This window comes from Zeus faber (genome assembly GCF_960531495.2).
Source record: "Zeus faber genome assembly, chromosome: 12".
NCBI classification, from domain to species: domain Eukaryota; kingdom Metazoa; phylum Chordata; class Actinopteri; order Zeiformes; family Zeidae; genus Zeus; species Zeus faber.
This window is the reverse complement of record NC_137196.1, coordinates 5,682,294-5,695,740: the sequence shown is the minus strand read 5'-3', so window position 1 is coordinate 5,695,740 and position 13,447 is coordinate 5,682,294. Positions and strand designations below refer to the sequence as shown.

Sequence of the window (13,447 nt, the reverse complement as noted above, 5' to 3'; positions counted from 1 at the left end):
CCCGTTTTTAAGTATAGTTTTAGTTATTGGTGATTGATTGCAACGGTTCAATACACAGACGGTGTTCTGATACAGGAGGCTGGCCAATTGCAGCTTTGTCTTCACGTCGCAAAGCGAAACCCACCAATCGGGACCACAACATTTTAACATGTGAAACATAAATTACAATCCGTGTGACCTCGTCACACGTATTGACCCCGCTTACCTCTTCGCCTCTCATCCTCCTCTTTCTCCTCTCTCTCCTCTGCACAGTTGAAGAGCAGAGAAAGCTGCGTCTCAGATATACTGTAGACAGGGTAGATGTATGATGATGATAACGTCTCAAGATGCCGACACCCATCATTCCATCGCAGCGAGCGGCTCCACGCACCTAAAACGGCCCTTTAACCTTTTGGTTAAAGGGCCGTATAATGATTTGAAGACCGTGTGAGGGGGCCTCCTCGTGCTCCCTGGGACTTTGTCATGCTCCTCGGACTGGGCGTGGGAGTTGCTCCACGGCCCTCTGGCTTCTCTGGGGGCCCTCTTCTGGGCCGCTGGGCGGGGTACCCAGGGATCTCCTCTCCTCCTCCGCGGGGCTGTGAGTTCGAGGGGCTTCGGGGCCCCTTGCGCTGCTTGGAGGCGCCGCAACATAATACCGACCTTCTACACCAGTACCAATGGGGATAAGTCATGTACTCACCGGTGGACATCTTACACACACACACACGCACACACACACACACACGCACACACACACACACACACACACACACACACACACACGCACGCACACACGCACCCCTGCTTGGAGTGCACCCCAGCAACCGGGGATGCTTTCCTCTCCCTCCCTCCCTCATTAACTGCCATAACTTTGACAGGAAGAGGCCATGGGACCAGTTGTAGTTCCAGTTTTCCTGGACCTAATTCAGTTTTTCAATACATGTTGTCATCCAATGTTTATGTTTTTGTGTAAATGTTGTTTGTTTCTATGTTTATTTGTCTCACCATGGTGATTCTCCCCCTCTTGGAGTAGTGATCAGTTGTTTATAGACCCAAACATGATGAATAGTTCTCCAAAGAGGGGGGTTGGTGGTGGCTCTCCACAACCAAAAACTGTGCTCTTGTCATCTTCCAGGTCATCCACAGGACAGAGTTATTGCAGCATTTCTGGATGACATAAGAATTAATAAAGAGTTGCATTGCAGGTTGAGAACTTGAACTCCACTTGCAGACAAACTCTGTCCTGGATGCAAATGGCATATAAATACTCTGTGTTGTATGCCTAACATGTTGACAGCACAGGTTAAAAAAAGAAAAAAGAAAAAAGAAGACAGTATGAGGGGCCGCATTCCAAGTTTACAATTTATTATATTCCTCCATTGCTCGATAAACAACGGCAAAATGAATATTCCTTATGATATTAATGTATTTTCTCAGAGATCCGGTTTATCAGTAGTGAATAAGTAGCTGATTAGTTTTATCAGTGCCATTTATTTAACAGTGCCATTTCCACATATTTTTTATTCAGGTCAGCTTATTTCTGTTTCTTATCAGTGCATATAGTTTCACTATATATAGTGAAACTATATGCACACCATACACTATATTGTTTTTTCTCCATAGTCAAGTTTCTAGACCTGTACACTTTGCTTCAAAACACATTCAGTTATATGACAATACTTTTTCTTTTCATAACCTTTTTTATCAGTGTATCAGTTATTGCCATTTCATATATTCAGAACGCATCACCAAAGCTGCATATCAATGGAAACGGTGCAGCTGTCCTACTTTTTCAACTCTGATAGCATTTTTTGAAGTAGAAATCCTCAGTGTGCAACGCAAATGTTGGTCCTACCGGCCTGGATCTGTGCTTTGACTTGCTGATGTTCATGACTGAGAAAGTTTGCTGCAGAATGTAGGTGGATCCAAACAGGATCATCCTGGCCTCGCTCAAGGAGGTGTAGGACTCAGGCAGGGTGGACATCTCAAACTTGTCTCTGACCGTAGAGTCGCAGAATCATAGATGCTTTATACACTAATCAACCACAACATTAAAACGACTGACAGGTGAAGTGAATAACATTGCTCATCTCGTTCCAATGGCACCTGACAAGGGGTGGAATATATTATGCAGCAAGTGAACAGTCAGTTCTTGAAGTTGATGTGTTGGAAGCAGGACAAATGGGCAAGCGTAAGGATCTGAGAGACTTTGACAAGGGCAAAATTTTGATGACTAAACAACTGGGTCACAGCATCTCCAAAATGACAGGTATTGTGGGATGTTCCCAGCATTCTGGTGAACCAGCGACAGAAATCATGTTTTCTTCTACATCATGTGGATGGACGGGGTTAGGGTCTGAGCCGATCGAGCATCTGTGGCATGTGCTGGAACAACAAGCCTGATCCATGGACGCCCCACCTCGCAACTTACAGCACTTAAAAGTTCTGCTGCAACGTTTGATTGTTACACTAATCTCTGTCGCTGTTACACTAATCTCTGTCGCAATGTAGCTGAATGTTATTCTCCCTTGTAAGTCGCTTTGGATAAAAGCGTCTGCCAAATGACTAAATGTAAATGTAAATGTAAATGTAATGTAAATGTAACGTCTTGGTACCACAAGTGAGAGCTGTTTTGCGCGTCTGCCTCACTTCATTACGTCGAGACAATGGCGGGAGAATGGCTGTGGAAACTGATCATCCCAAGTGCTATAATTCTGGTAATAATGATCATGTAACAGAAAGGCTCCTATTTGGGAGCACCGTGCTCCAGCGGGTTATCTCCCAAATAGGAGCCTTTCTGTGTGGAGTTTGCATGTTCTCCCCGTGCTCACATGGGGTTTCCTCCACCTCACGTCAGTAAGGACCCCCACCAAAAACATGCACCCATCATCGTCTGACCAGCGATGGACATTATCACCTGGTCCCCGGGCGCGTCCACGTATGCTGCCCACTGCTCCTGGCTGTGCCCCCGGAGGAAGGACAAGCCAGGATGGGTCAAAAGCAGAGGATCCATTTCACCGGCCACCATCAAGCATGTGTGTGTGTGTGTGTGTGCAAGCATGTGTTGTGGAGTGTCGTGTGACAAATAAAGACTGTTTCTTCTTCTTCTTCTTCTAATGATAAAAATATCGAATATATTGTGATTCTGATAAAGTTATATATAATATAGTATCATAATGAGTTGAAGCACGTTGAGACGCAGTGCGAGGTTTCTTTCTCCTCCTCACACTGCGGGTTTTCCTGTGTTTTCAGTTTCGATGCAGCCTCCCTACTGTCGTTAGTTTGTATGAAACGCACGTGTCGGATCTCGACAGTGGATCGCGTGACGGAGATGATGCAGTTCCGCTGTGCCGCCACCGCGTGGTGCTACCGGCGGGCCCGCCCCGCAGAGACACCTGCGGGGGCGGGGGCGGGGGCGGGCCCGCCCCCGCCCCCGCCCCCGCAGGTGTCTCTGCGGGGCGGGGGCGGGCCAGAGACACCTGCGGGGGCGGGGGCTCTCTGTGGGGCGGGGGCGGGGGCTCTCTGCGGGGCGGGGGCGGGGGCGGGCCCGCCCCGCAGAGACACCTGCGGGGGGCGGGGCCTCCCGCGGTGCGGCGGCGCCCCACGTTGTCGGGCGCGCGGAGTGGGAAGCGGGAGCGCGCGGCGGTTACCGTCTCACAGACAAGTAACTGAGCGAGTGGAGGGGACGGTGACCAAAGTGGATAAAACTAATAAAGAAAAGAGTCGGCGAAGGAGTGGAGATAATCGCGTTGGCCCTTCGCCACGACCGAAGGTTTGAGTTTTCCCCTCGCTCCTTCTTTTAACATCGTCTTGGAAGGCTTCGGTGAAAGCTAGCCAATTAGCCCGCTGAGGCTAGCGGGGACTCGGGGACCGAGCTGGGGATTGTAGTCCAGTCCGCGGAGTTGTGTAGTCCGTCCGGTACAGGGGAAACGACCCCAACTGCACCTTCCAGGGTTAACGCGAAAGTGACAACCGTCGAGGTATAAAGGGGCTGAGCATTGATTCGTCTTTTCAAGGCGTTAACGACACCTAAAGTTAACCATGTCAGAACTAACAACGTTATCTTGAGGCGTGGTTAACAGCTACCTGGTTGGTTGAAATGTTTACCTGATCGCAATTATTTGAGCAGATCGCGGTGTTTTATGTACAATCGTGTGCAACCATGTCTCCATCCAAATTTAAGGGGAATTTTACTCCAATGTTAGACATGTCGCAATCAACAGAACGGGAATTTTGGTGGGTTTCTATCACTTAAGTTGAGATAAAAATCGCAATTATTTGTGGCAATTAATCGCCAACTATAACGTCATGATCGTGACAGCCCTCTCACGAACTGTCAACGAGGTTGCATTAAAGGGTGTTTTTTTTGGGGCGGTTCCCTCTGACCCATTTGGTCATGTACAAGGAAAGTTGCTAACTGGGACATTCTGTGCTGAATTGTGCTCCTTTGGTATGGAGGGCTGCAGTAAATCACCCAATGAGTCATTTCCGTTATAAATGGAACACCGATGCCTTGTTTTAGTATTGTCAGCTTGGTCCTATGACTCCTATCCAATGTCTGTGAGCAGTTTATTAATTTATTATTTAATTTTTTCTTAAAATACTATTGATTCTCAACCTTTTTCATATCAAGGATCATCAGTTTGATACGCACTGACCACAGACCATCACATTTGATACGATTTTGTCTCTGGGATCCCAATCTGAGAAGATTTTTAGTTTTGGATGTGATTTAGCCTAAACTTCCATACCTGTACTATACTATAATTGGGAAGATAACAGTGACACCATGGTCATTATTGTACATTCTCTATTGGTGATTAATTATTGTAAATTAAATAATGGCAAAGTTGCACTATTGATAATTTTGCTTTGGACACCCTGGAGTTTCTTGAGGGACCCCTTGGGGGCCCCAGTCCCAAGTTGAAATCTGCTGTTATACACTGACCATAGTTGTTTGTGTAAGGACACTAAGGTTCATTACTCTCTTTTTTTCCCTCAGAGCAAGTGCCCTTGTGCGCAAATTAACTTTCCTTCTACTGAAAAATAAGATGGACCTGTCTAGTAAATATTGACTAAAGGTAGTTTATTGTCAACTAAATTAGTATTGCGACGTTCTAAACCTGTCATACAAGAGCATGCAGGGAAGATTGAGTCTGTGACTTAACACATTTGCATGACTTAGAGGAAACAATTCTCTTCGAAGGAAGAAGCCTCAGGTTTGTTCGGGATGGGAGTGTGTTCAAGCTACATGCTGACGACGGCAGATTCTCCAGGACATGTCAGCAGCTTCTCCAATACTTGAGTATTTATCAACACTCCAGGCACAGCTCCGCTCCCTTCTTACCCCTCCTCCAGTTCAGCTGGATTCCTGGCCCATCTCTAGGTTCAGTCTTAACCCAGAAGAAAGAAAGAAGAAAGAAAGAAACAGAAGAAAGAAGTCAAGTTAACAGCGCATTTTCTGTATTAAAAGGCCTCACACATTAGATAAGAGCTAATTGAAATTAAAAAAAAAAAGTGAGAGATTATTTGTTTTTATCTTTTGACCTCAATCAAGGTTTATTGTTCATGATTATTCATTACATTTTATTTGGTCTTATTCAAGGCTGTCAGGAGGTGTAAAAGTGCTTATTGGTCACAAATGTCTTGCAGTAGTAGAATTAGTGTAATGTAAATAAAGGTACGCAGCAGTTTATATAAAAACTAGGGCTAATTAAGTGGAGGGCTTTAAATAGCTTATCAGGTACATGATACCTGCACAGACATATTTTCCCCAGGTTTCCATGTCACAAACTGTGAAGTACAAATTGAATCAGAGAATTTTGACCATTTCCTTGAGTCTCCTTTCCAGGGTAGACCCAGCAGCGATTCATATATAATGTAACATGTCCGAAGAACAGTGTTTTGGTGTGTTATGAAAATAAAAGCCTTTCATGTTTTTCAGATGTGAGAATGAATTAAAGTTAAATAGTGGGAAGAAAAAGTGTTGTCATTCAAAGATATAGTACTGTGGATAATCATCATCATCATCATCATCACTGCACATTATGCCTTCTGACATGTAGGGCAGCAATGAAGGTTATCCACTCCTGTCTGTTTTCGGCCGTTTTCTGGAAACTTACCCAGGTCAAGTTCATAGCTCTCATTTTGTCCTCGACCATCCAACGCCAGGTCGTTTTGGGTCGTCCTCTCTTTCTTTTCTTTCATCTGGTGTCCAGTGTAGGGCTACTTTTGGGATGCTGTTTGGCTCTCTCCCCATCACATGCCCAATCCAGTTCCAGCCCTGTCTCGCAATGATATTATCCATGCTGTCTTGCTGGTATCTATTAAGTAGGTCTTGGTTAGGTATTGTATTGGGCCAAAAAATCCTACAGATTCTTCTCAGATTTTTTGTGTGGAAGACCGACAGCTGATTGATGTCCCTCACTGTCTCTGTCACTGTCTCCAACATCCCGAGCCATACATGGAGGGTGGAAAGGACACAGCTCTGATATAGTTTGAGTTTGGTCTTGGGGCTGTTTTGCTGAGACTGCCATACATTGTTGAGCATTCTGAAAGCATTTCTAGCCTTCTTTATTCGGTTCTTGATATCATTGAAGGCTCCCCCATCATGTCTTACGGTGCTTCCAAGATAGGTGAACTCCTCTGTGATCTCCTCCGGAAGATCTTTTCCATCTATTTGGATTGGTAGGGTTTGGGATGTTTAGTGTCATGACTTCAGTTTTCTTCTGGTTTATCTTCAGGCCATTTGTTGTGCAAAGTCACTGAGACGTGATGTTTTCTCTTGCATGTGTTTGTCAGTGTTGGAGACCAGAGCCAAGTCATCAGCAAAATCAAGGTCTTCTAATGATTAGAAGAGGGGCCATGGTATGCCTCTCGTTTGGTCTTCTGTTGTCCGATGCATCACCCAGTCGATAGTTGATGAGGAGCGCTGACATCACATACCCTTGTCTTGAACAACTCTGCATTTAGGTTGTCTTGGCCAGGGGTGAGAGATTTAATGGCTGTAACAATTTATTTTTTACTTGGTGGTTCAACGCTAATGTCCAGATCGTTGTGTGCCTACTGGATATCAGCTTCTGTTGTGGGTGATGGTCTATTCAATACTACTTCGAAGTGTTCCCCCCAGCGAGCTTCTTGTTCTGCCTCAGGAGTCGGCCCTGTTTGTCTACTATTGGTGTATCAGTGGTTCGACAAAGTTTGCCACAGACTATTTTGGTAATCTTGTAGATCTTTCCTTGTTCACCTTTCCTGACAGCCTCTTCTGCTTGATTAGCAAGGTCTTCTATGTATGCCAGTTTGTCAGCTCTGGCTTCTCTTTGAACTGGCTTGTTGGCTTCTTTGTACCGTTTCTTGTATCTTTCTTTCAGCCGTTCAGACTTTGTCCCAATTACTTTCCTCTTTAATGCTCTCCTGCTCTCTATGGTTTGCCATGTGTCTTCAGTCATCCAATCCTTCCTTGTCTTCTGCTTGTACCTCAGGCAGGATTCACTGGTCTTCACATAGGCTGTTTCGGTTTGTTTCCACATAGCATTAATATCACTTGCATTTGGTTCTGTATGATCCTCCATATCTGGTAATGCCTGAAACCTGTTTTTCAGTTGTAGCACAAAGAAGCTTTTCACCTTTGGGTCTTGAAGTTTGCCAACATCACACTGTTGTCTGCCTGTCTTTTTATTCCCCGTTTTTCTCAGCTTTACTTTGAGCATAGCTATGACCAGGTAATGGTCACTGCCAACATCAGCTCCCGTTTAACCTTGACATCAACTAATGAGCGTCTCCAGGTGCCCTTTATCATCAGGTGGTCTATCTGATTCCGATCCCTTCCATTTGGAGAGTACCAGGTCAGTTTGTGGATGTTTTTGTGCTGAAAGAGGGTTCCCCCAATTACTAGGTCATAAGTGGTGCAAAGTTCTTCTGGCCTCTCTCCCTTCTCATTCATAGTAACACAGCCCTCTTTTCCCATTGCCCTGTCAAACTCTCGGTCATTTCCAACCTTGGCATTCACGTCTCCCATCACAATGTTCATGTCGTGCCTAGGTTTAGCTTCCAATGCAGCCTGCAGTTGCTTGTAAAATTTGGCCTTAACAGTATAATCACTATACGGTATACTGCACATACAGTTTCAAGCTGCATGGTGCAGCGCTGTCAGGAGGAGAAAAAAAAAATAGGTTTAAGTTTTTCCTCACATGATTCAAGATGTTTACTTGTCACATACATACGAGCATTCATATATGTAGTGAAATGATATTGCAATGCACCTGGAGATTACGCACAATAAGTACTGACTGTCATAATAGCTAACTAATTAAACTTATTTCAAACTTAAACGTAATTCAGTTAGCAAATAGAATAAAATAAGAGTAAAAAAGGTAATATACTAAGTGAGAATACAAAATAGAAGTAAAAGGAATATACTATGTATATTGAATAGACTATTATGTATATACAGATATGTGCAGTAAAGTGGCATGTGAATAAAGTACAACAGTATGGCACAGCAATCCAGTGACACTGAACAGAACAGCAATACAGCACAGTATGCTATAACCTAGTACAGTATGCAACATACAGTACAGTAAGGCAATGGGGCCTATGTGTGTCTCAGTGAGGGCCCCTGGTGAGTTCAGTGTTGACAGTCCATATGGCTTGCTAGAAAGAAACTCTGTCTGGCTCTCTGTTCTCACTGCGTGACTGTGGAGGCGCCTGACCGCAGCAGCTGGAACTGTGTGTTGTTGGGGTGGTGAGGATCCTTCATAATCCCGCGGGCTCTGCTACTACACCTCCTGGTGTTTAAGTCCTGCAGGGAGGGGAGTTTAGTTCCAGTGGTATGTTGGGCTGAACGCACTACCCTCTGCAGGGCCTGCCTGTCCTATGCAGTACAGTTCCAAAACCAGGCGGTGATGTTGCCTGTCAGGATGCTCTCCAGTGCTCCATAGTAGAAGGACTTGAGGATCCTCGTCAAGACCCTGAATTTCTTCAGCTGCCTGAGGTGGTAAAGATGCTGCCTTGTCTTTCTCACCAGAGTCTCTGTATGTATAGTCCATCCGTGGATCTGTTCGGCCGGTATGCAAACTGCAGCAGGTCAATGGTGCCTAGGAGGGGGGTGCAGATGTGATCCTTAATCAGCTTCTTGAAGCACTTCATGACCACCAAGGCGGGGGTCACCTGACGGTAGTCGTTCTAGCAGGCTGGAGAGGCGTTCTCTGGCACAGGGACGATGGTGGACCTCTTGAAGCAGGATGGGGTCACCCACTAGCCTAGGATGACGTTAAATATCCTAGTGAGTACCGAGGCTAGCTAGTGAGCACAAGTGTCTAGTACTGGCCCAGATATGCCACCTAGGCCTCCAGCTTTCCTGGTGTTCACACGCATTAGAGCCCTCCTGACGTTATTCTCAGACACCGAGTGCACACTCATCTCCGAGCTAGTGATGTTGTTGCCAGCCTCAAACCGTGCATAAAGTTCACAAGTTCAGTTTGTTGGCTAGGGAGGCGTCCACACTCGTGGCTGGGGTGGGGCTGCTCTTGTAGTTAAAAATAGTTTTCAGCCCCTGCCACAAGCGTCTGGTGTCCTGTTGCTCCATCTGTAGCTCCACTGTGTCTCTGTATATCATTTTAGCATCTCTCACAAGCCTCCACAGTTTGTAGGACGCCGCTTTGTAATTGTCTATATTGCTGGATACAAGACTGTCAGGCGGCCGTGCGAGCATTCAGAGCACCGCAGATGGATTTATCGACCCACGGTTAATGGTTAGGAAATATCTGAACCTTCACTGTGGGGACGATGCTGACCTCTAACATAGCTATGACGCTCATAGCTACTTCCGTAAACTCGCTGACGTCACTGGATCTTGATGGAATATGTCCCAGTCGATGTCACCGCTTTACGTTTCTCGTCACTACCGTCCCACACATGATGCAAGGTTTTATAAACAGGAAGCAACAAGATGGCGGCTTGGTCCGATTTCCTTAAAGCAGGGAGCGAGACGGTCTTGTATCCGTTCTTGTACAGTGTGTAGCAGTGGTCCAAAGTTCTTTCCCCCCTGGTGGCACATGTGATGTGTTGATGGAAATTAGGCAGAACTTTTTCAAGGTTCGCCCTGTGAAAGTCCCCAGCTACCACCACAGCTGCGTTGGCATGTTTGTTTTGAAGTCCGCACAACACATCATATAAGTCCGTTATCCGCTTGCGGTGGAATATAAATGGCTGATGATGATGACCGTGCTGAATTCCCAGGGGAGGTAGAATGGACAGTATGAGATGGTCAGCTGTTCCAGGTTCGGCGAGAAGGAGTGGGAGAATGTCTTGATGTTGTTGGGATTTTACCAGCTGCTGTTAATTATGAGGCAGATGCCTCCACCCTTGGATTTCCCAGACTCCCCCGATCTGTCTGTATGGAACATGGAGAAGGCCTCGGCTGGAAGTAAGGCATGGTCTGGCACCAGCGGGTTCAGCCATGTCTCCATCAGGCAGAGGACACAACAGTTTCTTTTGTCCCGTTGGAAGGTCATCCATCTTGTTTTCCAGGGACTGGACATTGGCAAAAAGGATACTGGGCAGAGGTGGATGGTTAGGTTCCGTCCTCATTCTGATGCGAATACTGCCTCGTTTACCGCAGTGCTTTCTCCATCGGCCCACCCGTGGAACAGCAACTGCATTGTTATTGTCGTTGTTGATCGTGTTGGTGCGTTAAATCTCCCCCAGCCACCCTAGATCAGCAGGTAAAATTACCAAAATTGTTCTTTTAGGGAATTTTTTGTATCCATGAGTGCATCGCGGTCGTAGGAGATTACTGCAGATGGGTTTTTGACAGACATAGTGATGTAAAACGAAAAAAAAATACAAAATTGGCGTAATCGTACACGGAGTGTTGGCGCAGGTGACCACAAGGTGTGGCACGAAGCAGCAAAGAATATATAAACAGCACTCCTTTTGTTTTCTTTCAAAACCGCGTAGGCTCTGCACTTTCCATGTTTAATGACCATAACAAATTAATGAGACTAGTGAAGACTGTGTGTGTTGTGTGTATGTTTATGTATGTATATATATATATTTGGTTTATATTGTCACATACAGTACATATACATACGTTCATACATATATGCAGTGAAATGTCTTGTATATCTAGTGTGTATATATATGTGTGTGTGTGTGTGTGTGTGTGTGTGTGTGTGTGTGTGTAAAAAACCTGTCCACGGCTTAGTTCTGTATCGACAAACGTGATTGGTCAGAGGTGAAGCTTTCAGATCAGCTTTAGATCGTCCAAACTGATCGGCTTTGGAAGATACTTTGTTGGAGCTCACATTACTTAAACCAGTGAGTGGGTTATCCTTTGTACTGTAACTATATTCAAAATAAGTATATTCATGGGATTCATGGGTCTTTTGCTTTATTGCTCCTGACCTGCAGTCCATTGACGTTTTTAACAAGTCAAAATTCAGTGTTGTGCACCAGTTATGAAGGCTTCCTTTTTCCTAGATCACCAATATATCAAGTGGCGCAAGTATAGTGAGGATTCCTTTGAGGGAAAAATAATAATTAAAGGAAAACAAACAAATGCTGTGCATGGTTGTCAGAATTTCCTCTTGCAACTTCTTTTAAGCAGTTGCCCAAGCTTCACCGAATGATAGAAAGTGGCAGTAAGAAAAGCAATATACCCACAAGGAAATAAACTGGCTCAGAAGGTCATCGGAGCAGGTCGTCTAGTAATCTGAATATTTGTCGGTTTGATCCCCAGCTCCTCCTGATAGCATGCTGAATTGTCCTTGAGAAAGACACTTGAACCCCAACTGCTACCTAGCAGTGGGCTCCGCTACATGGCAGCCAACTGTTCCTAGATACCTCAGATAATGGGAATGGGTCAAATGCAGAGAACTAATTTCCCCCGAGGGATTAATAACGTATTAATTTTTAATTTGTATAAATATATATTCTAGGGAGGCATGAAGACAGCCTCGGGAAAAGAACAACCTTTAGCCTTTGCAATCACACATTGAGCTACAGGCAAAACAAATAATTTATTCAGTTTGAATAATTTAATTTTTTTTCCTTTTTCTTTTTGTAATCCGTAATGGTTGCATGCTGTGTTTTTATTATCGTGATAAAAAAGGCCCATGCACAATGACAATGGCATTGCAATGTGTCCACGTGAAGTAGGGATGCAACGGTACAGTGGGCTCGGTGTGTATCACAGTGTCTCGGTATCTTTATACATTTTTTATAACATAATAAAATTAAAGAAAACAAGTTAAAAAGGGTAAAAAATATATATTTATAGTAGTTTTCCACAAATATCTAGTAAATATCTCACGCTCTGTGTGTTACACTAGCTAACACACTAATGGAGTGCTGATCGCGGGCACTGCGTGGCTGACGCACATCTTCGATACCGTCAGACAGGGAGACAGATTTGTATGTGTCCCCAATGTGCCCCGATCGCTCCTTCTACGCGTCCCCTCGGGATGGCACGCTAGGGGGCTGCCTATATTGCCTTATGGAAGAGCCGGCCCTGGACAGCCCTATTAATTTGATTGTATAACATACAAAAAAGAAACTTTTCTTTGAAATTGCAGCCTTTGTGATTTGAAAATTACGTTCTGTTAAATTGCGATGTCGGTTTGAATTTGATTAATGGTTCAGTCCAACTGTGGGGGGAGGGGGGTGATAGGGGGTTCAAGTTCAATGGTCGGTTGTTTTAATTAGCATAAGTTTATCTGAAATATTTATTTCCGTTAATATTTTTATATATATATATATATATATATATATAATGTTTATATTTTAAAAACGTTTCACAATAAAAAATGAATGAAACCAGTACTGTAGTTAGTTATTTTTGCGTAGAACAGGTACAGTATAAACAGTAATTTTCACACATAAATAATAATAGTAAAATAACTTATTGAAATAAAACCTCACAATCAGACCAGTGCGTGTTTGCCTTTGCTTTGTGCACCTGACGTGACAGTGGGTGCACTCCTTTCCAGGCAGGCCACCTCCCGGCGAGGGGGAAACAATTGCCGGCGGCAGGTGACGGCAACTTAAACAAACAACACAACACACACAATAACACAACATAAAACATAAGAACAGCTCCATCACCCAGCGAGACTCTGTTCCCTTCATCCATCACAAGTTTTTTATTTTAGATCTATATATTGTAGTTTGTTTCCTACATGTATGAACAATTTTGAAACAAAACTGAGTTATCGGACTGTCCAGTTCCGTCCCGTTCTGTCAAAAAAAAAAAAGTCTCCCCATTGCTTTCTGTTGCTATGGGACTTCATTTATTAAAAATTGGATGTTTTGTGTAAATACTTTACTTGTAAATAATAAATCCTGCACTTCTGAAATGGGGAGAGTGCATTTACCACATCACATTACGTTCTATGAACGTGCACCCCCCACCCCGATAAAATGATGAATTAGCGATTACTGCCCCTCAGGAATTTTGCACGATCGGCCA

At 44.5% G+C, this 13,447-nt stretch overlaps 1 protein-coding gene across 3 annotated transcripts in view; it reads left to right on the top strand.

The window, feature by feature from the left end:
- The first annotated feature begins 3,618 nt into the window (after positions 1-3,618).
- LOC307238140 (rho GTPase-activating protein 12-like) overlaps positions 3,619-13,447 on the top strand; it is a 72,221-nt gene continuing 62,392 nt past the window's right edge. For all 3 annotated transcript variants that reach the window (XM_080011015.1, XM_080011014.1, XM_080011013.1), the window contains exon 1: positions 3,619-3,751. The gene's annotated coding sequence lies outside the window, so the exon portion shown is untranslated. The remainder of the gene's footprint in view (positions 3,752-13,447) is intronic.